This window comes from Belonocnema kinseyi, chromosome 10, assembly GCF_010883055.1.
Source record: "Belonocnema kinseyi isolate 2016_QV_RU_SX_M_011 chromosome 10, B_treatae_v1, whole genome shotgun sequence".
Classification (NCBI taxonomy): Eukaryota; Metazoa; Arthropoda; class Insecta; order Hymenoptera; family Cynipidae; genus Belonocnema; species Belonocnema kinseyi.
In genome coordinates this window covers 107,371,257-107,381,861 of record NC_046666.1, presented here as the reverse complement: position 1 = coordinate 107,381,861, position 10,605 = coordinate 107,371,257, and positions in this window count along the sequence as shown.

Here is a 10,605-nt window from a genome sequence, read left to right as displayed (position 1 = left end):
GCGATTTCGCTGGAAGCCGGTGCAATTTTTCAGATTAGCACCCGCTCCCGGCGAAATCCTGCGGTTGTCCTTATGACAAATTTTTAATTATATATATATATAGGAATGTACTCGAATATGCGATATTCTCGTAATATGAGAAAGCGGGGTATCAGCTAAACTAAGAGACCCACTCAGTTGGTTCTTTCACTAACTTGTAGCCCTTGAAGAAAGAGTAATTTCATGGTATAGTCCATTTTTCATTGGGCTTCTAAAGATTACACAGCCACACAAAAAAAAGAAGTGTGCGGATCTGGTAACAAGACACACTTATTCCTATGGATGTTGGGGTGCTTAATTTAAATTTGGTATCAAAAATCACCCATCACCTCATGGTTGAGCCATAACCTCCAAAAATGACGAAAAATCATGCACTGAGTCAAATAAATTTCAAAATAATTCCAGTGATGCAAATTTTCACTTCAAAAACATGTCGACAACTGTGAAGGATCAACCCTTGCCTGATATCAACTTATTTAATATTACTTTACCCAACAGAACCTGACCTCACCTTACCTGAATTAACAGAAATTTATTGAACTACACGTAAAGCTCTGGAAGCATATTTTCCCAGTATCAAATGTGTGCTACATCGAATGGATCAACTTGAGCCTAACCTAGAAATAAATTTAACATAGCCTAACATAACCTAACCTAACCTCACGAAACACAAGTAAACTAATTGTGTTGTCCCGTTGTGTTTGCGGTACCGTTTGAAGCAGCTTGGGCTTAACCTGCAAAGAGGTCAAACCTATCCTAACCTAAAAAAACCTGACCTAATCTAATCTAACTTAACCTAACTTAACTTCACGCAACACAATTAAACTCATTATATTGTCCCGTTTTGTTTGCCGTACCGTTTCATTCAGCTTCAGTTTAACCTACATAGAGGTTTAACCTATCCTAACCTAACATAACCTGACCTAACCTAACTTAGCTGAATGAAAATCAACCACACGTGTAGCTATATCAGCGTACGGTTCTTAGTCTTAACTGTGAGCTATATTTAATAGGCTAACTCGATCTTAACCTACAAATTAATCTAACTTAACAGAACCTAACAAAATTTTGCTTAACGCAACACAACTTAACTTAAGTGTTCCCGTTGTAATACAATAAAATTCATTTCATTGTACTACAGGTTGTTAAAAATTTAGACGCACATTGCTCATTTGAAGAAACTGAGAGCGACAAGTAGAATTGACCCTATTTCAATTAACCTGACAATGTTTGTATCAATTAAAATGTAAAACTTTAACTCAAACATGCAAATGAATAAGAATTTTATTTAACATTTTTTTCTCTCTGCTTTTCTTAAACTTAAGGGATATATTTATACTATCTTTCGTGCTTACATTTTATCTTGCTTTTTATCGTAATTAAATTGATTTTTAGACCTACTTCAGTCTATGCTCTGCCTGCTATAAGGTGTCCTTTTTTCTTCGAAGGAACGATGCAAAGGGTTACGCTTACGTTTAAGACCTGCATTCGGTTCCCTTTTCAACATCCAGCAAAAATCAGTTATCATGACCTCCTCCCATCTACCCTGATATCGTTGTTCCATCGATTTTATTTCTTGATGAAAACGTTCCCCCATTTCTTCGCTGAAATCACCAACATTTTCTGGAAACTTATCCAGATTGGAATCTAGAAAGTGAAGTTTTAAATTCATCACGCAGCCTAACTTTTTGTAGTTTCTTATCATTTTCGCAACAATATTCTTGTAGTCTGGACTTTTTTTGTTACCGAGGAAATTTGCGTTTACTGCTTTAAAACATTCCCATGCGTCCATTTCAATTTTCGTAATGCGGCTCACGAAATTAGTATCTATTGTCAATATTCGAATCTGTGATCCATCAAATACTCCTTCTTCCAATTTAGCATCGGAAACAATAGGAAATTTAAGGAATATATACTTATAGCATTGTCCAGCTTTGTCTAACACACAATGAATCTCTTAAAGGCCAATGTTTTTTTCGGTAATGATTAGCTCGATCTCTGCTTTTCCACAGGCATATAAAGCATGGCTCTCTCGTGAAACCCGTTTTTTGGCCTAATATCGTTGTTATGATTTTGAGATCACGTGAGGAACCCATTTTGTTTCTTGGTGCAGAATTTAAGGTCAAAACACCTTTCGTAAAGACTTTTCACTTCCTCGTCGATTGATTTTTGCAAACTGCTCGCTTCATATTTACTGCAAATATAACATAATGAATCTGAGCTATTCTTGCAGGCATACGATTGAAAAATACTCGTGGTTTTTTCCCTTGTAGCATGAGATTCTACACCAACCAAGTGATCAATTGATGAAGAGCTACGGTTGCATGATGACGACGTCGGAGAGCCTGCTTTCCCATCCTGACCAGACGCCGATACTGGGGTTTTTCCCTGCATCGTAATACACTTTTTACCTGTGTCTGCCATGATCGCATGAACTCCGTTTACCCAGGGACTCAGCCAATGTGGATCCGTTGCCCACCGTCACCACATAGAAGCGCCCTGGTTACAGACACAGACGAATAAGGCTAGCAACAAGCGGTTAAGAAACTCCAGACATTTACTGCTATTAATGTCAAAATATGAAAGTACGCAAGAACAGGGTTGCCAGCGTAATTGGTTAGGTTCGGTCAGGTTTTTTTTAGGTTAGGATAGGTTTGACCTCTTTGCAGGTTAAGCCCAAGCTGAATGAAACAGTACCGCAAACACAACAGGACAACACAATCAGTTTAATTGTGTTTCGTGAGGTTAGGTTAGGTTAGGTTGGGCTAGGTTAGATTTATTTCTAGGTTAGGCTCGAGTTGACCCATTCGATGTAGCACACATTTGCTACTGGGAAAATTTTCTTCCAGAGCTTTACGTGTGTTTCGATAAATTTCTTTTAATTCAGGTTAGGTGGGGTCAGGTTCTGTTTGATAAAGTTATGTTAAATAAGTTGATATCAGGCAAGTGTTGATCCTTCACAGTTGTGGACATGTTTTTGAAGTAAAAATTTGCATCACTGGCATTATTTTGAAATTTATTTGCCTCAGTACATGATTTTTCGTCATTTTTTGAGGTTATGGCTCAACCATGACGTGATGGATGATTTTTGATACCGAATTTTAATTCAGCGCCCCAAAATCCATAGGAATACGTGTGTCTTGTTACCAGATCCACACACTTTTTTTGTGTGGCTGTGTAATTAGTAAGCAGTCGCGGACAATTGTCCAGGGATGGTCTCGACGGAATCACCCCTAAGCGGAGGCGCAAAAACCGTGTTGAATGCTGAATGCAACCTGGACAAACCCTTTCCATAGATGCTGGTGGAAACAATAATGACAACATCAAGGCACCAAAAAGTTGTAAATGCGGTTCAAAAATATCGAACGCGCAGATCACCCGACAATGGTATGGCAATCGGTGCAGATCAACCTAGAGTTTGGTTTTCTGCAAATAATTTAGATGAAAACACGACCACAAACCGTCAAGACGCCCACATTGAGTGGACGAGTCAACTTAGGGATGACTTGCTAGACTGCTACGATGCCAGAATTATCCCTCTTGAAGGAGGCTTTATAGCGCGTATGCACAATCTATGGTGCTAAAAGCACCCAGGGATTCAACACGTTTCACATCAGTCATTTCGAAATCAACGTTCCTACCTGTTAAAACCTGGACATGTGTGCGGAGCGCTTCCTCAACCACAAAAATAACAAGCTAATGGTAAAAGCTATCACAGGGTTCCCATCCAGCACCTTATCCTTGCCGTCGGGGGGTCTATTGTTTCGGCCGAGTCGAGCGCTGGCGGTACAGTCTTCTTCAACAAGAGGCAAGGTTCGCACTGAGAACTCTACACAGCATAGATCATGTTATACAGTACCCACCGTCGCAGTACACTAAAAAAAGAAAGAGAGACCCTAGGAAAAGGAAAAGGAAGAAAACAAGGTGCAGGACTACGTATAAAGGGGCCCCGTCATCTTTTTTGATTGATCAATGAATAGTTTAGTTGAAAATTCATCACTTGTAGAAACTGAAACAATTTCATATTATAAATGAATTTTGGTTTGTTATAAATTTCTTTCTTTTGATACTTTATTTATTTGTAACTAAAAATATATATATTTTTTTTAACAATTCATTGCATGTATTCAAACAATACATTATTCCTTCCTCATTGGGGATAGAAATACATTACTGGTTTATAAAATACTAAGATATTCATATTCAGGAAACATTTTTTGGCCCATTTAAACAATATTTATCTCAGGGACTTATTAGAGCATGCAAAACTATTATTGGCGACTTATTTGCATCCAATGACGTTGAGGAAAATTCTTTCGGGATTAAGGGAATTGATCGCCGTTTGGATCTTTGAAAATGGTGCAACAAGTGGTCGAATCAGTAAACAAGAAATTTGTAACAAATCAAAATTAATTTATAATATGAAATAGTTTCAGTTTCCACAAGTGATGAATTTTCAACTAAGCTATTCAGTGTTCAATCAAAAAAGATAACGGGGCCCCTTAATATGTAGCCCTGTACTGTGTTTCCTTCCTTTTCCTTTCCCTAGTGTCTCTCTTTCTCTTTCTAGTGTATTGCGATGTTGGGTGCTGTGTAGGGTTCGCAGTGCGAACCTTGCCTCTTGTTGAAGAAGACTGTGCCGCCAGCGCTCAACTCGGCCGAGACAATAGACCCCCCGATGGCAGGGTTAAGGGGCTGGATGGGAACCCTGTGATAGCTTCTACCCCAAGCTAAATACGAAGCAGTGTCTCCAGAACTTGGGATTTTGCGGCCCCAGCGCTCTCCCTTCTGGGAGCGAAGCATTCAAACATAGCGTGTCGGTGAGTCGGCTATGTTACATGTTGCGTAGGCCAGCCTTTTGTAGAGCCGAAAATGCACGAGCCCGAGCTGCCACGACCTCACGATTCATTTTCGGTGACTAACTGGCTATTTGGAGGAGTTTTTAAGTAAACTGAATTTCGCAAGGTGTCATGACAATGAAATTTCAGGCAATTTATTGCGCAATTTTGTTGCAAATTTAAAAAAATTTATTTTGGTTTAAAAAATGTCATTTTAAATTTACGTAAGTTTAAGAGATATGCAGGAATTTTAAAATGATTAGAAAATAGTTCAAATTTGTAAAGATTTTGTTAAAGAATTTTGTAAGGTTTCCCGGAAATGAAGAAAATTCTTTGAGGTTTCTAGGAATAATTAATATAATTTTTTATTTTTTAAAATAAATTTAAAAAAAGTTCAATACATTTTAAAAAATGTTTGAAATTCTCAATAAAGAATCTGAACATTTTAATTCAATCCTTTTCATTTTGCCGAATTTCAAAGAAAATCAGGAAAAATTTGAATACTTTTTAATGAACAGAAGGCTTAGAAGGTGCGACAAGATTAGAGACAGAACTTTTTCAAGATTGGTAGGTAAATTTTTAATGACATTTTATTTTTAAAAACTTACTTTATGAGAATATCAAAAAAGGCGTTTAAACATGTGAAAGGATTTCCTTAAATTAAAAAAAAGACTGTAGAAGATTTTAAAGCAAAATGTTTCAATTTGGTAAGATTATAATAAATAGATCAAAACCGAGTAAATGCAAGAAATATTAAGAAGAATCAAAGAAATTCAGATTGAATTTTAAACGTAAATTCTGTCAAAAACTTAGATTTTCAAAAAGTTCAAACATAAACGTTAGAAACTTTAAAGGAATTCAGAAAGATTTCAAGGAGGTAAAATTATTTTTCTACTATTCCTGGGAAAAATTTAGAAGATTACACAGCCACACAAAAAAAAGTGTGCGGATCTGGTAACAAGACACACGTAATCCTATGGATTTTGGGGCGCTGAATTCAAATTCGGTATCAAAAATCACCCATCACGTCACGGTTGAGCCATAACCTCAAAAAATGACGAAAAATCATGCACTGAGGCAAATAAATTTCAAAATAATGCCAGTGATGCAAATTTTCACTTCAAAAACATGTCGACAACTGTAAAGGATCAATCCTTGCCTGATATCAACTTATTTAACATAAATTTACCCAACAGAGCCTGACCTCACCTAACCTGAATGAACAGAAATTTCTTGAACTACACGTAAAGTTCTGGAAGCTTATTTTCCCAGTAGCAAATGTGTGCTACATCGAATGGGCCAACTCGAGCCTAACCTAGAAATAAATCTAACCTAACCTAACCTAACCTAATCTCACGGAAGACAATTAAACTGATTGTGTTGTCCCGCTGTGTTTGCGGTACCGTTTCATTCAGCTTCGGTTTAACCTACATACAGGTTTAACCTATCCTAACCTAACAAAACCTGAGCTAACCTAACCGATTACGCTGGAAACCCTGTTCTTGCGTATAGTATAAATATATCCCTAAAGTTTAAGAATAGCAGAGAGAAAAAAATTTTGAATAAAACTCTTATTCATTTGCATGTTTAAGTTACAGTTCTACATTTTAATTGATACAAATATTGTCAGGTTAATTGAAATGGGGTCAATTCTACCTGTATTTCTAAGTTTCTTCAAATGAGAAATGTGCGTCTAAATTTTTAACCACCTGTAGTACAGTGAAATGAATTTTATTGTGTTACAACGGGAACACGTAAGTTAAGTTCGGTTGCGTTAAGCAAAATTTCGTTAGGTTCTGTTAAGTTAGATTCATTTGTAGGTTAAGATCGAGTTAACCTATTAAATATAGCACACATTTCAGACTGAGAACCGTATGCTTACATAGCTACACGTGTTGTTGAATTTCATTCAGCTAGGTTAGGTTAAGTCAGGTTTTGTTAGGTGAGGATAGGTTAAATCTCTTTGTAGGTTAAGCGGAAGCTGAATGAAACGGTACCGCAAACAAAACGGGACAACAAAATGAGTTTAATTGTGTTACGTGAAGTTAAGTTAGGTTAGATTAGGTCAGGTTTTTTTAGGTTAGGATAGGTTTGACCTCGTTGCAGGTTAAGCCGAAGCTGCTTCAAACGCTACCGCAAACACAACGGGACAACACAATCAGTTTAATTGTGTTTCGTGAGGTGAGGTTAGGTTAGGCTACGTTAGGCTCGAGTTGACCCATTCGATGTAGCACACATTTGCTACTGGGAAAATAAGCTTCCAGGGCTTTACGTGTAGTTCAATAAATTTCTGTTAATTCAGGTTAGGTGAGTTCAGGTTCTGTTGGGTAAAGTTATGTTAAATAAGTTGATATCAGGCAAGGGTTGATCCTTCACAGTTATCGACATTTTTTTTTTGAAGTGAAAATTTGCATCACTGGCATTATTTTAAAATTTATTTGTCTCAGTGCATGACTTTTCGTCATTTTTTGAGGTTATGGCTCAACCATGACGTGATGGGTGACTTTTGATACCGAATTTGAATTCAGCGCCCCAAAATCCATAGGAATACGTGTGTCTTGTTACCAGATCCGCACACTTTTTTTTGTGTGGCTGTCTTATGAGTCAATTTTTTCACATCTTGAATTAAGGAACATAATTCTTATTAGGCCTTCTTGTGAAATTTTGTTGCACAATTTTTCAAATTATATGTTGGTTTAAAAATCTACTTTCAAATTTGAGGAAGCTTAAGAGATATTCAGACATTTTGAAAGAATTCAATAATAATTAATACTTATAAAGATTTTTCAAGAATTTTGTAAGTTTTCATGAAAATGAAAAAAATTATTTTAGGTTCCTAGATATAATTAAAATATTTTTTTATTTTGAAAAATTAAATTTAGGAGATTATTTCCAAGCATTTTAAAGCATTCATAAAGTCGTCAAAAATTATGAAAGTATCTGAAAAAGTTTAAAAGCAATTTTTTTTAATTTTGCAAAATAAAAAAAAATAACGAAAAATTTGAATAATTTTTAAAGATTAGAAAACCTGACGATATTAGAAAAAAGAATTATTTTGCTAATTATCGTATTGATTTAAAAAACTGAAGAACTTAAAAATTCTTGGAGAAGATTAAGAAAGATGCACCTGCTTTTAATCGCAAGGGGTTTAATTATTTTATATCAGATTCAGTAATTGCATAAATTTTGAAAATTAAAAAAAGATAACTTGGAATAAGTTGAATGAGATTTTAAAAAAGTTTATTTTAATTACACGTAAAATTTTTTTAATTATTTCTAAAAATGTGGAAACATTAAAAATGGTAGTATTTAAATACATTTAACATTGAATGTTTGTATATTAAATTTTTATAAGATATAATAGATATGTATGTACAATGAAAAAATAATAATAAAAGTCGATAGACGAAGGACTTTCAGATAATGAAAGAAACTCCTTGGGAAAAAATGTAGATAATTGTTTTGGAATGAATTCTAACAGAAAATTGAAAAAAGATTACAAAACATTTTTTATTATTTCCTAAAATGTTTAAAAAGTACGTAAAATATTTTGAAACAAAACGTTGTAATTTTTCCTTATTACTTAACTTTAGAATAATTAAGGAACATGATTCTTTCAAATTTGAGTAAGTTTAAGAGATATTCAAAAATTTTGAAACGATTCAAAAATAATTAAAACTTGTAAAGATTTTTAAAGGAATAATTAACATAATTTTTTATTTCAAACAATTAATTTAAAAAAATTATTTTTAGATATTTAAAAACATTGCGAAAGATTTAAAATATTCTCAAAGAATCTAGAAAACTTTAAAGGCATTTTTTTAAATTTTGTTGAATTGAAAAAAAATCAGGAAAAATTTGAATAATTTTTAAAGATTAGAGATTGAAATGTCTGACATGATTAGAAAAACAGAATTATTTTTCTAATAATCGTGTGAAAGTTTTTCATAATTTTTTATTTAAAAAAATGTTCTTTAAAAAAATTCAAGCGGATTTTTAAACACATCAAACGATTTCCTAAAATTTCAAAGAAGAGTGTAGAAGATTTTAAAGCGAAATGCTGCAATTTGACAAGATTAAAAAGTTAAAGAAAATATTTGTAGATTTTTTTTTCTTGCTTCTGGCCGAGGGTCGAACATGGTACAAAAAACCGTCGTTAAATTTAAAATGAAAACTGTACTCTCTATACATTAATTTGTTTAATTAAAAATAATAATAGCTTTATAAATATTGTCAAAATTTATTTGAATATGATACACATTGATTTTTATTTTGAAAAATTCCTGTAAATAGCTGATGTTTTAAAAATTTTACGATATTAGATTCTCATCAGAGAAGGTATTAGATTTGTGTAAATTTTGATCCCCCCCCCCCCCGTTTTTGTCAAATGTCCACGTTTTGAGACCCCCTGAATCCGAAAAACAGGTTTTTACGAATGTGTCTGGCTGTATGTCTGTCTGTATGTCTGTATGCCTGTCTGTAGGTCTGTCTGTCAGTGAACACGATAACTTTTGAAAAAATTAAACTATTAGATTGGCCTTTGTTACACTCGTTTAGTGTCCTAAAATAAAGTTCAAGTTCGTTAGCCAGCCATTTTGGATAAAAATTCAAAAAGTGGGCACATATTGAGTTTTTTTGGAGACCACTTTCTTAAAATTCAAAAATTCTATATACGGTTATTCATGGTATTTGAAAATTCGAACAATTTATTCTTATGACTTTTTAGGCTAAATAACGCACTATATGAAAAAAGTCAAGAAAAGAAAAATGTTGCTTTTTGAATACCCTACGATATTATCAAAACAATTCCTTGAACTTATTTGAAAAATCAAAATTTCATATTTTTACAGCATAAAAAATTATGAAAAATCCAAAAATTACATTTTTCGTCCAAACTATGCAAAATACGGTAAAAGATAAGAAGACAAGACTGATGCATTTGAAAAAGATCTCCAAATTTTTTATAAACCACCTCTTTATAGGATGTATATTTTTGGCTTTAATCATGAAAAACATGATTAACAGTAAAAAACAAAAAAATCTACCCGCATCGTGGGCGCATTCTAATCACAACTTTTCTCATTTAATTTCTTTTTCGTCTCGTGTGTGGGGTTTTAAAAAATGTAATTAATAATTTGTTATTTTTTCATGTTAATACATTCTCATCAGAGAATGTATTAAATTTCTGCAAAATTTGACCTCCCTCCCTGTTTTTGTCAAAAATTCACGTTTTGAGACCCCTTAAATCCGAAAAACAGGTTTTTACGAATGTGTCTGTCTGTCTTTATGTCTGTCTGTCCATGAGCATTATCATAACAACCTTTTGAATTTTTTCGAAAAATTGATAATTCAAATTTTGATCAAACAAAAAGTAATAAAAATTGTATTTTGTTGTCAAACTATGCAAGGTAGGAAAAAAATTATGAGACAAATACGAGGGTAGTTCAATAAGTCCTTAGAATGACCAACAGATGGCGCGCGAATCGCTCCAAATAATCTGTTTTCAGTCAGCACCACTCCCGACTAGATATATGGTGCAGTAACAGTTCACATCTTCTTAGTTTACGTGTTTTTATAACCAATTGAAAAAAAAATTCTTCGTTAAGAAAAATGGAAAAAAAACGAATTCAGAGCGGCAATCAAACATTTTCATTTAAAGAGTTTAACTCCATATGAGATAAAAAATGAATTGGACTCAGTTCATGGCACATCTGTCCCTGCCTTAGCA